Below are 22623 nucleotides of genomic sequence, written 5' to 3'. Positions count from 1 at the left end.
ATAAGTTTGTCCCATCCACAATCTTTAAGTGTCCTCTGCATTCCTTACACATGGCAATCTCTCCCACTAATCATTCAGCTTTCCAGAGAAGCCCTTTTGTTTTCTCCCAACAAACCTCTAGTACTAGGCCATTTAGTCTTTCTCTCTCTTATAATTATCTGTTTAGAATAGAGGGCAGCAGAAAGTGAATTATTTTCTGAACTGACAAAGCTCAAGGGGGTGGCTTAATATTATGCTAATTCGGCCCTCAGTGCTCATTATGAGTGGAGCAGATACATTGAGGTTGAAGACAGCAGCACAGTAGTCTTTTGTTATAATGTTTATGTGCCTTTTCCCTCCTACTGAAAAATAAGCTTTTTCTTTTTTAATGGTGGCTTAACCAGAGGCAATACCAGATATTGTCTGCAAAGTGCTGGAAATGTATCTTGGAAGCTATGAATATATTAGTATCCTGGCTAAGTGCCAAAGGAAAAAATATATATAAAATAACAATAATAAATTTTAAAAAAGGAAAAAAAAAGTTCACATGCCACAGGCTATTCTCTAGCTCGGTGATAAAACTGAAAACACTTTGAAGATGGGAACTTTCAAATGCAGAAACTGTGCTCTGGTATCTCCATCTGTGTCATCATGTGCTTTGAGTGGATGTGACTTGATCAAAGAGTTTCCAGAAAAGTGCAACCCAAAATCAGAAAGTGTCTGCTGAATTTTTAAACTGGCAATTCCTCTTTATGTCATTCAGACAAGGACTATGATTTTCTTCTTGCTTATTTATTTATTTTAGGCCTTTGAAGTCATTGTGCAGGCATTCTACTCTGGAAGCGAGCTTAACCTTTTTTGTGTTTTATCATTCTCGAGCAACTGACTCATAGCACACAGTGGTGCGTCTCCTCCCTTTAAACGAGAAAAACTCATGTGTTGTCCTTTCTCGGTATCAGCTAAATTCTTTTGAAGAGATGGGAGATTTTCTGTTCAGTGGTTTCCTAGAAAATCTGCACATGCAGGAGGGATGTTAATGAGAAATGTCTTGCTTAACCAGACAAAAGATGCACAATTCAGTGAAAAAATTAGATGTCGACTTAGACATGGAATCTGGCAAAGATTTTCAACACGTCTATTGATTTAGAGACATATTAAAGGCATGTTCTGGTCTGGCTATGGTCTGAAGAAGTGGGTCTGTCCCACAAAAACTCACCTAATAAACTATTTTGCTAGTCTTTAAAGTGCTACTTGACTGCTTTTTGTTTTGAGAGGTTAAAAAAAAGCTTGATAAATGTTTGGAGGTTAGGTCCATAGATGGCTATTCGCAAGGGGTAAGGTATGGTGCCTAGCCTTTTGTCAAAGGCGGGAGATGGATGGCAGGAGACAAATCGCTTGATCATTGTCTTCGGTTCACCTCCTCTGGGGCACCTGGCACTGGCTACTGTCGGCAGACAGGATACTGGGCTAGAAGGACCTTTGGTCTGACCCAGTATGGCTGTTCTTATGTTCTTCACTTTGAAGCCCAGAACTGGACACAATACTCCAGATGTGGCCTCACCAGTACCAAGTAGAAGGGAATAATGATTTCTCTAGGTCTGCTGGAAATGCTTCTCATAATGCACCCCAAATATGCCGTTAGCCTTTTTGGCTACAAGGGCACACTGTTGACTCATAGGCAGCCTCTCATCCATTGTAATTTCCAGGTCCTTTTCTGTTGCACTGTCACTTAGCCAGTCGGTCCCCAGCCTGTAACAATGTTTGGGATTCTTCCGTCCCAAGTGCAGGACTCTGCACTTGTCCTTGTTGAACCTCATCAAACCCTCCAAATTGTCTAGGTCACTCTGGACACGATCCCTACCCTCCAATGTATCTACCTGACCCCCTAAGGCTCCAAAGTGCCTAAATCTCTTTTAAAAATGGGATTAACAGCTTGTCTACATGACAACCCTTTCTAGACTATGGTGTGTGCATTGTACCATATCTAACATGTTGCATTTTAACTGCCCCACATAGACCCTGCTGGTGTGAACCTAAAAGGTATCTTTTTTGCTAGTTCTGTAGTTGCGCCACAGAAACAAACCTGTAGACATTTATATCACTTTTGAAAGCCTGAGCTCATTTTTTCATTTGCTCTGTGAAGTGTTCAGTTTACATTTCTGTGTGCTGTATAAACAATAACTTTATAAATAATCAACTCTTAAAATTAGATGACAAGTGTTTTAGTTGTGGTTATGGTTTAGTTATATATAGTTATGTTTTAGTTATGATTGCATGTGATTTTTAAGAATTTGTTTACACTTGTAGACAAATTTCACTTGAATTTTTGTGCTGCTGTTCACTTTGCACTCAGGAAACTTTGCTGTTTCGAGTGGGAAGCGTAATTTCCGGATTGAGGCGACATACCTGCATTATCTCTGATGATCTTTGCAGCCACAGCTATGCTTCTGTTTTTAGTGCACTAGGGAAGATATGTTTCCTCAAGCTAGAAACTACACCTAGGGTGGGCAAATACCAGCCCATGGGCTGGATCCTGTCCCTCTATTAACCTGTGCCTTGGCACATATCGGGAAATGACAGTTCTTGTTGGCCACAGATCATTGTTCATGGCCAACGGGAGTGGCAGAAAGTGGTGTCCTGGTCTGTGCCACTTCCCACCACTCCCATTTGCCACAAATGTTGATTTGCAGCCAACAATAGCTGCAATTGCCCAATACTTGTGGAGGAGCAGGTAACTATAGTGTCCGCAGCTCAGCAAGGGCTAACCCTGGCAGGCTGCAACTTTTTACTGGCCACCATTGAATTACACCTACTGAGTCAAATTGTGGATGTACACAGCCACTTAACATTGCTCTGTTAGTATAAAGGGGCCTGAATTTGGACTTAAATTAATTATGCTTACTTTAAGTGACTTCAGGCAGCCTTATTTTAACCTAGAAGTAAATCTGAAGTGTCCCCTAGCTCTAAAATCTTGGTAAATGTCTACTTTTCTAAATGTTTTTATACAGTCCCTTGGAATTGCCTTGATGTGATTGTCTGAAAGTCAGACCTCCTGATCAATACGGTTTCAAGCCCTTGTTACCTACGCTCTTCACAAATGAAGCAGACTGGTTTCTAAGTGACTCTGAATTTTTATCATGCTGAGCTAGATTACTCCTGGCCATTTTCTCCCTCATAAATACGGAGGAGATATAAGCCTTACAAAATAGCAGTAGCAGCCTAGCTATAACTTCCCAGAACAGGGTTATCCTCAGCATATATCTTTAAAAGAGGAGATTTGGAGAGAACATGTCCATGATGGATATTTCCTTGTCTTTGACCTTCCACAGTTTTGAACAAGATTATCCTGGTGAACAGGTTTCAGTCTAGAAGGATTTATTGTGAAAATGTGGTAATTGGAGGCATGATCTAAGCTGAGGAACACTCAGAGATAAACGAATACAGAATTATTTCTCAACAGATTGGAAAGAATGTGCAGAAGAGAAAGTATGAACCATTGAGTGGTGACATGGGTGCATCCAGTGGGGGGAAAAATCTAAGACACATGTATTCAAGGGTCACAAGAAGTCTGGGAAGCCCTTTGAAAGAGACCCAGGGATGATGGCAAGACAGCATATTGGAAATGAGTTTGTGATAAACAACATCCCTCCCTGCCTCAATGAAATGTGGATCTGTGCTGTTCTGGCACATGAACTCCTGGAATATGGTATTCTGGACACTATTCTGGACACTATATTATACTCATTTCTGGATACCACATAACTAGAAGATATTGAAAAATGAGCAGGAATTCAGAGGAGAACAACTACCATTAAAACTGAGCTGGCCTTAGTGAAAATCCTGGGCAAAACTGTATTGTGATGTGGCTGCATAAAGTTGCCAGCTTTATAATGGTGCAAAACGGAGCACCGCTGTCCTGCCCCACTTCCCCACCCTATTTCCTGAAGCCCTGCTTCCTCATTGTGTTCCCCAGATCCCACCCTATAACTTTCAGCAGGCTGGGGCTCCGGGTCGAGCTGTGGGAGAGGAGAGGGCCACATGAGGGAGTGTGAGGCTCTGAGGAGGGGCCAGGGATGAGGGGTTTCAGATATAAGAAGAAGATGATGTCTGGTGTGTGGGAGGGGCTCCAGGGTGCAGGAAGTGGTTCAGACTTGGGACAGGAAGATTGAGACACAGGAGGGGGCTCAGGGTCTAGGCAGTTCTTATCCAAGCTGTCTCCTGGCAAATGGCCAGCAGGTCCCTGCAGCTCCTAGGAGGGTAGAGAAGCAGTGATTTCTGACCAGTGGGAGCTATAGAACTGGTGTTTGGGGCAGAAACAGTGTGCAGAGCCTCCCTGGCTCCCCACATGCTTAGGAGCCACGTGGATCTGCCAGCTGCTTCCCAGGAGCTGCTCAGGGCTGGGGCAGGTGAGGAGCATCAGCCTGCTTAGCCACAGGCTCCTACTCTCCTGCCAACTGGACTTTTAATGGTCTGGGCCTGACCACAGTTGCCAGGATCCCATTTTGGCTGGGTGTTGTGGTCAAAAACCAAATGCCTGGCTGTCCTACAGCCCAGGTCCTGCTGCCTCTCTGGGCTACCAAACCATCCCGCCACTGGTTTGGCTCTGGCTGCCTCCTCATTCATCCCCCCCATCCCTTTGGCCCTGTTGCCTCACCCAGCTCTCCACCCATCCCCCTACTCCATTACTTCTGGTCCCTGTTGTCACTCCCCATTCCCCTCCATTGCACCTGGCCTCTGCTGCCATCCCCTATCCTCCTCCATCACAACTGCCCCCGCTGCCTCCCCATCCATCCTTTTATGGTCCTTGGCCCCTGCTGCCTCCCAGGGCTCTCCTCATTACCTCTGAGTCCACTGCTTCCCACTTCACTGTCCTGAGCTCCCGTCCATCGTCTCTTGCTCCACTGCTTGCATCTTGGGGCCCCTCTGACCACAGTGCCCCTCTGATTTAGGCACACATGTTTCCCCTGCTAAGGTTAGCCCTGGACTAAAAGAGAAAAATATGTACAGTATATAGCTTGTCTAACTGTGTAAACACAGACTATAAATAGCTGAGGAATGCAAAGGCATTCTTGAAGGAATTACTTAGGATGTTGCATGAATTATAAGTAGGGGTAAGAGGATGCAATCAAGACAGGGCATATTTATGTTGAATATAAAGAAAATTTTCCTGAAAGGAAGAGGCACCAGACAAAATATTTTAAGGGGAAGTTAAGATTGAGAGAACAGAGCAGGAGATTAAGGGCAAACATTACAAGAAGTTTGCAGTTATATTTTAAAATAGTCACTAAAATGATGCAATTAACTGTTAAAGCTGAATTTGAAGGTATATAAATAAAGTATGCAAAATGCTTTCATTCTTCTCCCACAATGATTTCCCTCAGCGATTTAGAAAACATCAGACTATTTTATTCATCCAAAATAATTTCAGTTTATCAATGCTTACAGCGACTAGGATGAGTTAATTGTGCTGCATTTGTGTGGCCAAGTCAGGTATACTTAATAGTCAAATGCAGTACAAAAGAGAACACCTATCTGGAAAATGTCTGACTAGGCAAAGGGTTTCTCCATATAAAAACCTCTCTGAACTAGATGGTGAAACTGTTGCATCAGTATAGATATACAGAGCATAGATGTGCATGGTGACCAGTGATGACGCTACATGCTTAGGCTATGTCTACACCACCACTTCTGTCACTATCATTTATGTCACTCAGGTGTGTGAATAAAGCACCCCACTGAGTGACATCTAGGTGCCATCTAAATGGACAGCACTATAAGGGTGGGGGAGCTTCTCCCCCTAGCATAGATACAACCACTTGCAGAGGTTGGGGTAATTAATTCTGTGGTAGAGCACTCTCCCTTTGGCTTCAAATGACTATGTTAGAGTGTGTATAGTGGTGCAGCTGCATTGGTTCAACTGCTAATATCTCTAGAGCGGCTATAGCTTTCATATTAGAGACACATATATCAAAGTGGCGTTCCATCACCACTGGTTTGTAATGCATCTCTGTTGACACTCTCTTCACAAATAAGGGAGGATGAGGGGGCAGATTTAAGAGGGGTTCTCTGCTCACTGGTTCCCGTATTGCATGTACAAGCAACACTTCTTTTCTAATTGCCAGACCCACGGGATCACACTCATCACCCATCACCAAAAGGTGGAGCTGGCTGGGATATAGAAGGTATTTTTCAGATAAAGTTATTTAAAAAATATCCTGCTACAAAAAATTTTGAAACAAAGTCATGAGCCTCTTCTCGCTGAAAACTGCAACTGAAAAGTTTCTATGGGGGTGTCCAAAAACAGAGGTACCCAAAAAACCTGATCCCTTATGAAAATGTTACTTCAAGATCTAATTTTCAAGTGAAGCCTCAGCGTGGGCCTGCAAAATTATCTTCTTGCTGCTAGGGCCAAATTCTGCTCTCAGTTACACTGGTGTGCATCTGGAGAAACACCACTGATATTGGTGGTAGAATTAAATCTGTATGATAGTGTAACTGTGGGCAGAATTTGACTCATATCTTCTGCATTTGCACATGGACATTTGTAGGAGAGTTTAATTTGACTATATTAAGACTGTGAGCTTCTTTTCACTGTTGATAACAGGGATTAGATGGTATATAACTATAAGTTCAAGATGTTCCTTCCTTACTAAAGCCACCTCATTACTTCAGAGCCTTACTTTCTGCATCTCCTCAAACCCTGATTTCATGTTCTACTGGGCTGCGTCTACACGTGCACGCTACTTCGAAGTAGCGGCACCAACTTCGAAATAGCGCCCGTCACGTCTACACGCGTCGGGCGCTATTTTGAAGTTAACTTCGACGTTAGGCGGCGAGACGTCGAAGCCGCTAACCTCATGAGGAGATAGGAATAGCTCCCTACTTCGACGTTCAACGTCGAAGTAGGGACAGTGTAGACGATCCGCGTCCCGCAACGTCGAAATTGCTGGGTCCTCCATGGCGGCCATCAGCTGGGGGGTTGAGAGATGCTCTCTCTCCAGCCCCTGCGGGGCTCTATGGTCACTGTGGGCAGCAGCCCTTAGCCCAGGGCTTCTGGCTGCTTCTGCGGCAGCTGGGGATCTATGCTGCAGGCACAGGGTCTGCAACCAGTTGTCAGCTCTGTGTATCTTGTGTTGTTTAGTGCAACTGTGTCTGGGAGGGGCCCTTTAAGGGAGCGGCTTGCTGTTGAGTCCGCCCTGTGACCCTGTCTGCAGCTGTGCCTGGCGTCCCTATTTCGATGTGTGCTACTTTGAAGTGTAGACGTTCCCTCGCTGTGCCTATTTCGATGTTGGGCTGAGCAACGTCGAAGTTGAACATCGACGTTGCCGGCCCTGGAGGACGTGTAGACGTTATTCATCGAAATAGCCTATTTCGATGTCGCAACATCGAAATAAGCTATTTCGATGTTGGCTGCACGTGTAGACGTAGCCCTGGTGTCCTACAAACCACCATAACTAATTAAACTTATTAACTCGGCATAACTAACTCAAGCAGCTATTTAGTACTCTCTTCATATATTACACAATGAACTTTAATTTGTTAATTGCCAAACCTGTATAGAAGTAACAGCTTTGGAAAATAACTGATATTAGAAAACACACCTGCACTTGTGGCTGTTCGTAATGAGAACACTCCATGCCTGGCTGTTTTTCTGATCCTTCACTCCCTGATGGATACAGTCTGTGGCTTTGCAAGTTGTGCATACTGATCTTTGGGACCTCGGGCTGTTGGAAACTATCAGCAACGACAATCAGCTCTCTTGAATTTCTTCCAATTTTGTTCTCTTTGTGACTGTCTGTAAATAAAGCACTGTTCTTAAAGCAGTGTTTTCATTTATTTTGATTCCATTTAGTACCAGGCAGCATCATGGAATATCCCAGTATGTCTCACTCCCAACAGAATTTGCATCCAAGTGAGGATTTTTTTCGTTACTCCAGTAGAATGAAGCATTTTTCAAATCCTGCTGTTTCATACCCTATTGTTACTGTGTCTGCCACATGGGCATGGTGCATACGGCTGAACTTCTGCACCAAATTAATGAAGCCATTATGCTAGGAGAAAATAATGATTACAAAATTGGCATGTAATCAAGCATTTATACTAGTTAATTCATGTTTACACAAAGATAGCAGTAATTACTGATTAGTGTGTAGATGACTTATTTAAAGCTTAGTCAAGAGCAAATACACATAGGCACTGCTTAGTCCACAAAATGAATCATTAAGGAGATTCGGAATTCCTGTTTCATCAGTAATGTTCTTGTGAACATGCAAATCTGCCAATAATGAAACATTATTGATTCATTGTGGTTTGCAAATAATTGTTCCATCTATGTAGCCAGATGAATGCTTGCTCAGCAGTGCATTTTGTAGCAGGAATTGCAACAGAACAATTTCACACAGTTGCAGGTCCTCCTCCTGAGAAATTTCTTTTCTTTCCTCACAGAATTAAACATGCATTTTTGCAAATTCAGATGCTAGAGCGGTAGCTGCACACTTCGAAGCTGATCATGTCTGAGAAGAAGCAGCCTGTGGACCTGGGGCTCCTGGAGGAGGATGACAAGTTCAAGGCATTCCTGGCTGAAGACTGTGCTGGTTTAGATGACGATGAAGCTGCACATGTCTGGAAAGACAATTGGAATGATGACAATGTAGAAGATGACTTCTCCAACCAGTTCAGAGCTGAACTGGAAAAGCATGGATACAAGAAGGAGACCTCATAGTTTACCATGAAGATGGAATAATTGGACTGTAGATTGGGTTGTTGAAAAAAAGACAGGCTGGGACATGAGATGATACATTCAGTCTGTTATCAGTTTGCATTGATTTATTTTGATTTTGTATAAATACAATTTTTTGGACAATTGTGTTCAGTTCTGGGTGCTACATTTCAGGAAAGATGTGGACAAATGGGAGAAAATCCAGAGAAGAACGATAAACATGATTAAAGGTTTAGAAAGCATGACCTACTAGGGAAAATATATATAAAAAAAAAAGGTTTGTTTAGTCTTCAGAAGAGAAGAACGAGTAGGGCACGTAACAATTTTCAAGTACATAAAAGGCTGTTACAAGGAGGGAGAAAAAATGTTCTCATTAACGTCTCAGGACAGAACAAGAAACAATGGGCTTAAATTGCAGCAAGGGCAATTTAGATTGAATGTTAGGGGTTGGCCAGGGTAAAAGCCATACGGGAAGCTGTGGGGAGTCACAGAACTGTTCTAGGTGGGATATTTGTGTGTGGACCAGGACATGGGCCTGGGACTGCTATCAGGCCCCCGCGCACACAACAGAAAGGTGGAGGATCTCTGGTTCTCCAGCTCTTCTGCTTCCGATTTGCAGGAGTGTTGAGCTTGATGGGAAGAGTAGTGGCAAAAGAGGGCAATGGAGGAGGAAAAGTCTCCTGTCCCCCCACTTTTAGGAAGGCCCTGCTACCCCTGCTCTAGATATTACTTAGTCCTCCCTTGAGGGTGAGGAGCTGGACTAGAAGACATCTCTAAGGCCCTTCCACTCTTTCACTTCTTTGACTCTGTGATCACTTTGGAATGCTTATATGGATAATTTCCACTGAGCCACATAATCAATGATAGGCCTCTCCCACTTTACTGCAAACGCAAAATCTTCTCAAACCAAACCAAACAAAAAAGAATGCTTCCTGATTGCAACTTTGCAAGCACCAAGTATGCTAAAATATTGTTGGCTAAAATAGTAATCAAAGACATGCATAGACTTTCCATTGTCAAAACTCTCAGTACCTTGCATTTCCTGGAAAGCAAACGATTGTCTTAAATGAGAATTTTTGCCTTTTTTAATGTTGGTTCCCAGAAGCGATCTTAAGATACTACTCTTGGTTCTTACTTTTTCACTCTTTCTTGGAATCCAGTTAATATACCTATAATGTTACTGTCTTTGTTGTAAGACTACCCCGACAAACGGAGAAAAAAACCAAAGCAAAACAGATAAGCATATCTGCCATAATTTTGAAAACAAGTAGTGTCAGTTAAGTCAGTAAGGTGAAATCACATAAATTGTTGGTGAGTTTTGCAGACTTCATGGCAAAATAACTTTGTCCATCATGGAAACATAATACTTTCAGCTCTTTCCCTTATATACAATTGTTCAAAGTCCTGACAAAGCAATGAAGTCATGAGAGATTCCAGAAGACTGTAAAAGGGCAAATACAGTGCCCATCTATAAAAGGGAAATAAGGACAGGACAGCCCAGGAAATTACAGACCAGGCAGCTTAATTTCAGTGCCAGGAAAGATGATGGAACAAATAATTAAGCAATCTTCAAACATATGGAAGATAATAATATGAGTGGTAACAGCATGGATTTGTCAAGAACAAATCATGTCAAATGAACCTGATAGCTTTCTTTGATAGGATAATAAGTCATGTGGATAAAGAGGAATTGGCAGGCATGGTATACCTGCACTTTAGTAAGGCATTTGATACAGTATCACATGATCTTCTTATCGATAAATTAGGGAAGTGCAACCTAGAAGGGGCTACTATCAGATGGGTGCATAACTGGTTGGATAACCATTAACAGAAAGTAGTTATTAATGGTTCACAGTCATAATTGAAGGAAATAACAAGGGAAGTTTCACAGGGCTCAGTTTTGGGGCCAATTCTGTTCAATATCTTCATCAGGATTTAGATAATGGTATAGAGAGTGTACTTATCAAGTTTGCCGATAATACCAAGCTGGGAGGAGTTACAACTGCTTTGGAGGATAGGGTCAGCATTCAAATTAATCTGGACAAACTGGATAAATGAGCTGAGGAAAATAGGATGAAGTTCAATAAGGACAAATGCAAAGTACTCCACTTATGGAGGAACAATCAGTTGCATGCATACAAAAGTGACTCCCTGGAATGGAATACTATAGAAAGGGATCTAGGGGTCATAGTGGACCACAAGCTAAGTATGAGTCAACTGTGTGACACCGTAGCAAAAAGAGCAAATATGATTCTGGGCTGCATTGACAGGAGTGTTGTGATCAAAACATTTTTGAATTTGGAGATTTTCTGTAACTCACCATCTTTCATCAGTTGCTTCAATTTGGATGAATTTGTATTTTTGGAGAAAAAATGTTTCATTGGAAAACTTCAGTTAGCTCTAGCCCTGACTTTGGCAGTGCACTTGGTGCTAAAGTAAATTGTATAATAATATTGTATTTTCAAGATTGAATAAGGATTTATAAAAACGTGCTAAGTAGCAAAGAAAAATCAAAACAAAAATTGTAATAAACACCACGATGATCTAAAAGATTAAGTTTAATCTAAGAAAAGAAATGGAAAGAGAAAATAATTTATGACGTCCTATCCAGTCTGAAAAATAAACGTTTGATTTCCCATTTTTGGAAACTTTTTTGCATGAAGCCCTTATACATAATTTTGTTTGGGGGGCAAGAGAGACTCCTGACTAGAGCCAAAGAAAGACGGCTTTTCAAGGAGCTTTAGTGTTTGAATCTGTAAAGAAAAGGACCCTGTAAACAAATGCCTGCTCCAAAGGCAAAGAAGACCAAATGATTTAATGCCTCCTAGATGATGTCAGCAAATCAGAGCTGAGTAGTATTTCATCAACAAGCTTCAACATAGAAGCTATGGTAAGAGGGGACACGCTACACGGAGAATGTAACAGAGCAGAGACGAATGCATGAAGAGGAAGTCACTACGTTCCTTAACAGTCCTTCTTAAAATCCAGGGTTTTGATCAGAACTTCACCCCACAAGCATTCTGCTCAGTTTGACTCTCCTAAGGCTTCTGGAAGCATTTGGGTGTTGGTGGGGATGTTTAATGCTTTACCACATGTATTAGCACAGTGACTCCCATGCTATGTTTCATAATTTCCATGGCATAACAACTCCTATGCTACAATTAGCTCAACACTCTTTAGTGGATTTAAATACCAGTGTTAAAAATAGATAATTCAGTCTTTCTTTGGCAAAGCCTTCTAATTTCATACATCTCGTTATACATCATTGACAACCCCTACCATTGTTTATGGGAAAATTGATCATGAATATAAATATGCATAACTCCAAAGTGCTTTGACCACAAGGTGGCTTGTGACCCATCATTTTTAGGCTGTGGCTACACAAGCCTCTCATTTTGGAAGAGCTATGGTAATGCAGCATTTTGGAATATGCTAATGAGGTGCTTCCAGGAATATGCAGTGCCTCATTAGCATAATGGCAGCTACGCATGCTTTGAAACTGACAGTTTCGAAATGCACGCTACCCGTGTAGTCATCTGGTTTTGGGAAGGGGGCTTTTGAAATCAGGAGGGCTGTTTTGAAAGATCCCCAGTTATATGCACGGTGCGCATTTCGAAACCAGCAGTTTCGAAGCATGAGCAGCTGCCATTATGTTAATGAGGCACTGCATATTCATGGTAGTGCCTCATTAGCATATTATGAAGTGCCAAATTACCATAGCCCTTCATTTTTATAGTTGTAGCTGAAGTTATAAGTAGCGTCTATATACTTGTATAAAAAATGTTTGTGAAGACCTCAACAGAAGGTGTTGCTACCCTGTTGTGAGAGTATGGCTTGGGAGGGGATAGCAGTATTTAGACACTTAATGGATATCACCTGACTTCTGAGGAACGTGTCTGTGACCATGCAGTCCAGGAGATAGGCAATGGCTGATTGCTTAAAAAGGACTTGAACAGGTGACCTACTCATGTGACAGTCTACTGTTGCACAAAGAGAAGAATGGAGCTCCAGTACAAAGGGACCCTGGAGTTCCTCCAGCTTTTGTCTTCAGCTTGCTACATTTGGCTATAGTTACACTACAGTGATCTGTCGACAGAAGTCGCTGTTGGACGAGATTTTTCCTGACAAAACTTCTGTTGACAGTGTGTAGCAACACACAAAAGCCAGTTAAAAGAGTGATCCACTCTGTTGACAGAGCAGCTGGCCTGGCTGGCTGCTCTCTCGACAAAACAGACACTCAGAAGCACAGCAGCCCATTGTTCTGGGTGCCCTGTCTATTGAGAAAAGGTGCCTCCCAGAGCACCCACAAACCCTTTTTGTCAACAAAATCTTCCTTATCTGGGAGAGGCAGAAGGGTGTTGGCAAAAGTGCCAACTTTTGTCAACATATGATTGACAAAAGTATTTTGTGTGTAGATGCTCCACCAGTTTTGTTGTCAAAACCAGAGTTTTGTCCCCAAAACTCTCTAGCGTAGCCATAGCCATTTTGTCTTGAGCCAGCCATGGAAATTGCCTGACACACTCTAAGGAACCAGGTCACAACTACGGTGTGTCTACACTAGCATTCCTGTTTTGAAAGAGGCATGAAAATGACGGAAATCAAAAATACATAACATGGGAAGAAGGGTTCTTTTGAAGATGGAGATTACTTTTGAAAGAGCCGCATCTACACTGCTTCTCCTCTTTCAGAAGAAGCTCTTTCAAAATGAGAATATGGAAATGAAGTGCCAGATGTGTCAATTCGCACCTCATTTGCATTTTTGTTTTCCCTCATTTGCATGCCACTTTTGAAAGAGGAATGCTAGTGTAGATGTAGCCCTACACTACAGAGTTATTTTGAAATAGCTATTTCATAGTATCTTAATTTGAAATAACATAGCTACACAGAAAGGCCATGGCTACACTAGCCCCCTCTTTTCGGAAGGGGCATGGTAATGAGCCACTTTTGCAGATGCTAATGAGGTGCTTCCATGAATGTACAGCACCTCATTACCATAATGGCGGCCACACACATTTCGAAAATGTCGTTTTTGAAATGCATGCCACCCATGTAGACAGGGACCTTTTGAAAGGACCCCTGTTTTCAAAAGCCCCTGCTTCCCATTTGGTTTTGGGAAGAAGAGGCTTTCAAAGTCCCAGGGGTCCTTTTGAAAGGCCCCTGTCTATGTGGTCGGCATGCGTTCTGAAAGCAGCAATTTCAAAGCACGTGCAGCTGCCATTATGCTAATGAGGCACTGCATATTCATGGAAGTACCTCATTAGCATTTGCTGAAGTGGCTCATTACCATGCCCCTTCCAATAGGAGGGGGCTAGTGCAACCATGGCCAAAGGCCACGTCTACACAGCATTCCCCTTCTGGAAGGGAAATGCAAATGAGTGAGACTGAAAATTTGAATGAAGCATGGATTTACATATCTTGTGCCTCATTTGCATATTTCGCATGATCGTGATTCTGGAAGAGACTTTTCCAGAAACAAAAACATCTGTGTGGAGAGGGTTTCCTCAGAAGAAACCCCCCTCCCCCACCATTTCTGGAAGAACCCTTAGGGCAACACTTCATTAAGCAAATTCCGCCCCCCACCCCCATGGCAACTTCGAAGTTTTAAACTTCAAAGTACCGGCACGCATCTAGCTGCAGTGCACCTGCTGGTACTTCGAAGTGCTGGGGCAACTTTGAAGTCCCCTTACTCCTCAAAATGTTGAGGACTAAGGTGACTTTGAAGTTGCCCCAGCACTTCGAAGTACCAGCAGGTGTGTCGCGGTTAGACGTGTGCTGGTACTTTGAAGTTTAAAACTTCGATGTTGCTGTGGGGAGGGGAAATTTACTTAATGAAGTGCTGCTTATGCACTTGACCCCAATACTCTAATTGCCATCCTTCCTTTGAAGGAAGGTGGTAGTGTAGACACGGCCTTTTTTTTTTTTCAGGAATAAGGGTTCTTCCAGAAACAGGGTGTTCTTCTGAGGGAACCCCATTGACACAGCTGTTTTTGTTTCCAGAGAAGTCTATTCCAGAGTTGCAATTGCATGAGAATATGCAAATGAGGCACAAGATATGTAAATCTGTGCTTCATTTGAATTTTCACTCTCGCTGTTTTGCATTCTCTTTCCGAAAGAGGAATGCTGTGTAGACATGGCTAGAGAACATGGCTAGAGAGCTGGGACAGCACTCAGCTATTTCAAAATAACATTTTTGGACACAGAAAGCATTTTGAAACATGCAATTGGACAGCATTGTGGCTTAGTTCACAGTAGCGCTATTGTGTGTTTGAACAGTGCCTATTTTGAAATAGCCATTACCAAATAGGCATTATTCCTCCTGCAACGAGGGTTATTGATTTTGAAATAATGCACCAGGTATTTCAAATTTATTTCACGTTTATTTCAAAATAGCTGGTGAGTAATGTCGGCACTAGCAATGCTTTTTTTTTTTTTTTTTTCTAAATAATGATTGTTATTTTGATATAACTCTGTATTGTAGACATAGCTAGAGAACTTCACTGAAGACCCAGGTAAGAATAAAATCCTTTCTGACCTGAAGATTTCACCTTATATAAAAGCAACTCTTTAGGGTAAGAACTCACAAGTAACTACATTTTTAGGGGAATAGGATTAGCTGTGTGTTTTCTCTTTGATTTGATTTGGTAACTGATTTTGATGTGCTTATCCTTATCTATAACCACTTAAATTCTACTGTTTTGCTTAATAAAAACTCTTTTATTTATAATCAAACCCAGTGTTAATTGTCAGTACCTGGGAGAGCCACCACTGTGCATATCTCCCTTTCGTTGGTAAAGGGGGTTTATCTAGTGAGCCCTCACTGTGCAAATCTTTTCCAAAAAGAGAGACAAATCTGTCAGGGGTTTTGATCCCATGGGTGCTTTCCCCAGAACTGCTTCCATCCAGAGCCGTGGTTAAACGGTATCTGCATTGCTCTGCGTGTGGGGAGGGGGAAGGGCAGGTATGCCAACTCTGTGCCTTGGCTGGGGGAGACTGGAGGGTCTGGCTCAGCAGAACAGAGTGTCGTAGGAGCCCTAGAGAGCAAGAAGTTGGGTGTCAGTGGCATGATCAGCACACCGGAGAACATCCCAAGGGCGTCTTCTGTGACTGAGCCCCATCACAATTGTCATCTCTTATATATTTGAGAGAGTTTGTCTGTGAGTCTATCTGTCTCTCTCTGTAGTTTTTGGTTCAAGAACTCCTCCTAAATGGTGAGACCTAGGACCACCAAACTAGGCATACAGCTTCCTCTTATCAGCCGTGTCTACACGTGCACGCTACTTCAAAGTAGCGGCACTAACTTCGACGTTAGGCGGCGAGACATCGAAGTCGCTAACCCCATGGGGGGGATGGGAATAGCGCCCTACTTCGACGTTCAACGTTGAAGTAGGGACCGTGTAGTCGTTGCGCGTCCCGCAACTTCGAAATAGCGGGGTCCGCCATGGTGGCCATCAGCTGAGGGGTTGAGAGATGCTCTCTCTCCAGCCCCTGTGGGGCTCTATGGTCACCGTGGGCAGCAGCCCTTAGCCCAGGGCTTCTGGCTGCTGCTGCGGCAGCTGGGGATGCATGCTGCAGGCACAGGGTCTGCAACCAGTTGTAGGCTCTGTGTATCTTGTGTTGTTTAGTGCAACTGTGTCTGGGAGGGGCCCTTTAAGGGAGCGGCTTGCTGTTGAGTCCGCCCTGTGACCCTGTCTGCAGCTGTGCCTGGCATCCCTATTTCGATGTGTGCTACTTTGACGTGTAGACGTTCCCTCGCTGCGCCTATTTCGATGTTGGGCTGAGCAACGTCGAAGTTGAACATCGACGTTGCCGGCCCTGGAGGACGTGTAGACGTTATTCATCGAAATAGCCTATTTCGATGTCGCAACATCGAAATAAGCTATTTCGATGTTGGCTGCACGTGTAGACGTAGCCATCATAACTTAAAGCAAGGCAAGGGTTTGATTGTCCCAGGAAAATGGGATGTGCCTGGAATGGGATTGCTTCTCATGAAACCACACAGAAAAGAGACAGAATCATCTGGCAGGTGAAAGGGGCTGGCTGGAAGCAACCCCCTACTATGGGATTACCCCAGTCCCAAGCCTCCCATCCCCAGGAGTCCGTTACAGAAGAGGGGGTCTGAAGCTCCCCCCGACCCCTGTTCATACAGGAACATTGCTGGCTGTTCACCTGCATCAGCAAGTGAGGGGAAAGTGCACAGTTTGCTGCATTCCTCATTCTGTCAGGGGACACAGACTAACCTGGATCTGCTGGGTCAGGGTGAGTGAGGGGCAGGGGAGGGGCAGGATGGGAGATGAGGAAGCTTCATAAGCATAGGGAGACATCTTCTGGCAAAAGAGTAGTCCAGTAGCACTTTAAAGACTAACAAAATAATGTATTAGGTGATGTGCTTTCGTGGGACACACCCGCTTCTTCAGATCTGAAGAAGTGGGTCTGTCCCACGAAAGCTCATCACCTAATACATTATTTTGTTAGTCTTTAAAGTGCTACTGGACTGCTTTTTTGTTTCCATAGTATATAGACAAACACGACTATCTCTCTGTTACTATTCAACTTCTGGCAAAAGTTTGCAACATATCACTATATATTTGAGAATGTAAAATGAAAATTAATTTATTTAAGAACATAGGAAATGCTGGGTAAAGCTACCATTTAATAAAAAGTTATCTTACAGGAAAATATAGTTTGGTGGAAAAATAAAAGGGAAAGGTCCGTCCATTTTTTCTTGTGTAATAATTTCCTGACAGCAGTGCAGAACTAATCCTTTGCCATATGGCTACAAATGAAACAGAAAATGTGGAGACATGCAGCTCCATTCGCAAACTATTCTGACTTATTTTTTGGTGACTGGATTGTTAGAAAGTGTCTATATTTATACTACCACCAAATATATTTAACATCTTCTGTTCTAAAGAGGAGGCAATTCATGTGCAAGGATTTGTCATGTTGTCACAGTTGAGGAATGAGAACTTGAAATTTCTGATACCAGCTGAAAATGCTGAAGTTTCAAAATTTATCTACATTATGAAATAGGATGCATAGGCATGTTTGTTGAGAGCTAGTCATTAACCATTGAGAATAGCTTGATAACATGGAAGCAAATCTGTCTTTTGTCACCTCCTTTTCCTGTATCTTTGAGGAGATCACAACAAGTTTAACATTGCCAATATTCATGACCGTTTTCATTTCTAAGCTGTGTAAGTATTGTATGCAAACATTTTCTTCCACAAAAATAAAATACATTCTATTAACTTCCCATGTAATTAAGTAAACAAATAAACAAAGAATTTGGTGAAGGTTATGAACTCCACAGGCATAAGGTTTGTGGCTTCTGTTATTTGCAGCAAAAAGTGAGTTATGGATTATGTAGCATTTTTGCAGCAGACTGTAGTTTTCAAGTGTTCTTGAGGAGGACAGAGCAACAAATTTGTGCCACCTCACTCATCTTTGTACTTGTGTGCAAGAAGCAGCCAAGGACATTCAGTTTCATCTCAGAAATGACCACTGGGAAATCATCAGCCAACAGACCAAACACTCTTATTCCTCAGGGATGGATCCTGGGGTTACCTCCAACTCTCAGGAATAAGTGGCAATTCTTAGCTATGCCACTCCAAGAGCAGAAGGGAGATAGAAGTGCCATTCAGAGCTACAGTTCAGTTTCTGGTACCCCCACTACTCTAGGAGAAGTAATCTGTTCCAGTCCTTTATCTAAACAGATGACGATGGGTTGAGTTGGCTGGTGTATTGAAAGGAAAGAGTTAAGGTCTACCCACTAGTGCCCCCTCACCCCCTCCATCTTCCCACTCACCAGCCCTCTGAGGCTTTCATCCTCAAAAACATAATGCTGGCAGACTACAGATTTCTAAGGCCAGGTCTACAATAGGGGAAAATTATTTAAGATATGCAACTCCAGCTATGAGAATTGTGTAGCTGAAATTGACATATCTTAAATCAATCTTAGCCACTGTCCCCACAGTGGGAGTTTGATGGGATGGTGGCTAAAACAGCTTAGATGGCTTAGGTGGTTGATGGGACGATGTCTTTTCTGTTGACTTCCCTTACTCCTCGTGCCTGTGAGGAGTACCAAGGTCCGTGCCCTGACTATTTGATTTAGTGTGGTCCTATTCAGCACTCTAAATCAAACCCTATGAGATTGGCCTCCAGCTCATTGATCTTCTGGTAAGTATAGACCTGCGCTTAGGAGAAGCCTTACACCTCATGGTAGTACATAGAGTGAGTCACAATCTTGCCTGGAATTATAACTCAGGAACTGTGGCCAGGTCTACACTAAAGGGTAAAGCCAAACTAAGGTATGTAACTCCAGTTAAGTAATTAACATAGCTGGAGTTGATGTACTTTAATTCAAGCTTCTATGTCATCTCTCAATGGGATGCTGATGGGAGCAAATGAAAGAGCAGGAATACCGGCACCAATGGGGGCAACCTTTGAATTCAATTTAGCGCATCCCTACCAGGCATGCTAAATCAAACTCTGGAATATCAATCATGGCAGTGCCAGTCTTCCCTGGAGTGCAAACATGACCTGTGTTCACAGAGCTGAGCTATGAATACTCTCACCTTTTTTCTAAGAGTTTGACCCAAAGTCTATTGAAATCAGTAGGAGTTCCTTTCCTGATCTGAGCAGGCTTTGGCTCATACCCTAACTTGCCATCCATCCCTGCCTCTGCTGACTGATATCCCTGAACTCTGCTTCCTGCTGTGAGCTTTTCCTGATTTCAAGAAATGCATGACTCCTGCCAGGAAAGCTTAATCCGATATTCCTATGAGTCTTTTGTTTCTGAAAGGCTGTGCAGTGCAGACTGTCTCAGAGCTACCTGTTTACCAAGATCACCAGACCTTAGCAGTTCCAGTCCCATCAAGAATTGATCTCCACCATATAAATTCCCTCTGTACTGTGCAGTCACCTATGTAACATGTCAACAGCTTCTCGCTGAACAACAACAGTATTGCACAATACACTATTGAATGCAACCTGTTAAGACAGCTGGAAAAGCCACTGTTGACAAAGCAAAGAAGCCCAGCAAAAAGAAACAACGATCGAAGAACATAGAAGAGCTATGCATGAAAATGAGAGTGGAGACAGTAAAAGGAGAGCAGGGAATAGGCGATAAATTGGTACAGAGTCGGATCTGCTGACATGTTACATAGCCTCATGGGGTGAAACTTGCAGAGCACAGGGGGGAAGGGGAGGGGAGAGGGCTGACCTTTTCCAGGCATAAGGGACTGCCAACAAAGGGTGATTTTGCTGGCAGAACCCCATCTGCACTGCTTGATTTCTGCTGTGATATGTAAATTAGCTTCATGAATAGGATTCTATGATAATATACCCATTAGCCACATAAATGTGCAAATGAGCCACCCTTTTGCATTTTTGAGACTGCTTATTAGCCTCAAACTGTTGGCATTAGGGCTCAGTGTAGACACAGCCATCCTCAGGCAGTGAGGGAGGAACGCACTCACTCAGCACTGATCAGGATATGTTCTGCACCCTCCAGGTTTGGGCCCTAGGCATTGAGTGGTCATTATTCTGCATCGCCTCCACCCTGTTATTGGATTTTAATGTGTTATGTCTAATCCTTCTGCCAGGTGTTGGCAGCAACTAGGCCTACCGTCAAATGTCTGGGGATTTCTCTTAAAATTAACAAAGATCACCAATTTACCGCCCCCCCCACCTGGAAATCTTACTTAAAAAACAAATGCCTTCTCTCAGCACCTTTAACAGGCAATGGCTATGTCTACACGTGAAGCCTACATCGAAATAGCTTATTTCGATGTAGCGACATCGAAATAGGCTATTTCGATGAGTAACGTCTACACGTCCTCCAGGGCTGGCAACGTCGATGTTCAACTTCGACGTTGCGCGGCACCACATCGAAATAGGCGCTGCGAGGGAACGTCTACACGCCAAAGTAGCACACATCGAAATAAGGGTGCCAGGCACAGCTGCAGACAGGGTCACAGGGCGGACTCAACAGCAAGCCGCACCCTTAAAGGGCCCCTCCCAGACACAGTTGCACTAAACAACACAAAATACACAGAGCTGACAACTGGTTGCAGACCCTGTGCCTGCAACATGCATCCCCAGCTGCCGCAGCAGCAGCCAGAAGCCCTGGGCTAAGGGCTGCTGCCCACGGTGACCATAGAGCCCCGCAGGGGCTCGAGAGAGAGCGTCTCTCAACCCCTCAGCTGATGGCCGCCATGGCGGACCCCGCTATTTCGAAGTTGCGGGACGCGCAACGACTACACAGTCCCTACTTCGACGTTGAACGTCGAAGTAGGGCGCTATTCCTATCCCCTCATGGGGTTAGCGACTTCGACGTCTCGCCGCCTAACGTCGAAGTTAACTTCGAAATAGCGCCCGGCGCGTGTAGCCGTGACGGGCGCTATTTCGAAGTTAGTGCCGCTACTTCGAAGTAGCGTGCACGTGTAGACACGGCTAATATTTCCCTGCTCATAAACACTGAGTCTGCAAATGAAACAAGGAAACATATTATTATAGGGCAAGGGGAAAATAAAGTAGTATATATATATGAGAAATAAAACACCTCCCTATACCCCATATCTTTGTCGGTATTTTTTACTTCAATCCCCCATCCACCAGAGCAGGCATATTACAGCCAAATGTCTTTCAAATGCTTCAGAATCTCCATTCCACATCTGGTCCACCCCACGCTCAGTTTGGTGTCTGTGGGTAATACAGTCCCAGATCCCAGGAGCCCACTCAAGCAGGCCCGTCTCCAATTCCAAGGGGAAATGATGCCTGGCCTTCTTCTTCAACATTACCTCCTAACCCAGCTGTGGGGATTTCAGGGTTACCAGAGCTGCACAGCAGGGGTCTCTGCAGAGTGCACCACACTCTGTTTCTGTAAGATTTCCCATGCAGCTGCTCTCTGGAAGTCAGCATTATTAAACCACCCCCCATGAGTTGCAGTAACTATTCCCATGGGGGAGCACCGCCTGCTGACATAGTGCTGCCCACAGGAAAATTACATTGGTCGTGGGTATGGGTTTTTCATCCTTTGATTGACAAAAGTTTTACCCACCAAAGGGCTAACATGGACATACGCTGAGTCTGTGGTCCTGGCCCATTACTAATAAAACCAGTCAAAAATTTATCTGCTGCTAGGTTCTTTAATAATACTGCAGTGCAACTTCTGGGAGAGCTGTTGTCTTTTTAACAAAGAATCCAAGCTCATCCAAGCCACAATGTAGTCTAGCCCAGCCTACATTTGCACCTTCATTTAACTGAAGTACATGCTAGAGGTGTACTTGCCATATTTTGGAGTAGTCAGTCTTACTTCCCTTTGAGACAAGCATGGCAACATTTGGCACACTTCTCATCTCACAATAATTTCATTTTTTGTGTTTATTTTTTGTGTTAGCAGCCTTCAAGTTCCTGAAAGAGGGCTCTAAAGAGGATGCAGAGAGACTGTTCTCAATGCTGACAGGTGGCAAAACAAGGAGCAATGGTTTGAAGTTACAGAAGGAGAGGTGTAGGCTGGATATTAGGAAAAACTACTTCACCAGGACAGTGGTGAAGCACTGGAGGGTGGTGGTGGAATCTCCGTCCTTGGAGGTTTTTAAGTTCTGGCTTGACATAGCCATGGCTGGGATGGTTTAGTGGGGGTTGATCCTGCTTTGGGTGGGGGGCTGGACTAGATGAACTCCTGGTGTCCTTTCCAGCCCTAGAATTCTGACTCTATGATTCCTTAAACTGGGATAATGCCACAAAACAAAACAAAACAAAACAAAACAAAACTTATATGCCACCTGTTGTTTGACAGTGACTATTTGTTATGTGTGGTCATTTTTTGGCTACATAACTGTGAGACTCTCTTTTATGAAAACTCCAGCAGAATCACTTTAATAGGATTGTCATGGGTCATGCAGTCACTGTGAATAAGAAAA

The 22623-nt window shown here is 43.4% G+C and overlaps 1 pseudogene; it reads left to right on the top strand.

Moving 5' to 3' along the window:
• Positions 1 to 8488: 8488 nt before the first annotated feature.
• On the top strand, positions 8489 to 8701 carry LOC142007505 (26S proteasome complex subunit SEM1 pseudogene; annotated as a pseudogene).
• The last annotated feature ends 13922 nt before the right edge of the window (positions 8702 to 22623 follow it).

The sequence above is a fragment of the Carettochelys insculpta genome, chromosome 1, assembly GCF_033958435.1.
Source record: "Carettochelys insculpta isolate YL-2023 chromosome 1, ASM3395843v1, whole genome shotgun sequence".
Lineage (NCBI taxonomy): Eukaryota > Metazoa > Chordata > Testudines > Carettochelyidae > Carettochelys > Carettochelys insculpta.
Note: the sequence above shows the minus strand (reverse complement) of the source record. Positions and strands in the feature narration are given on the sequence as shown.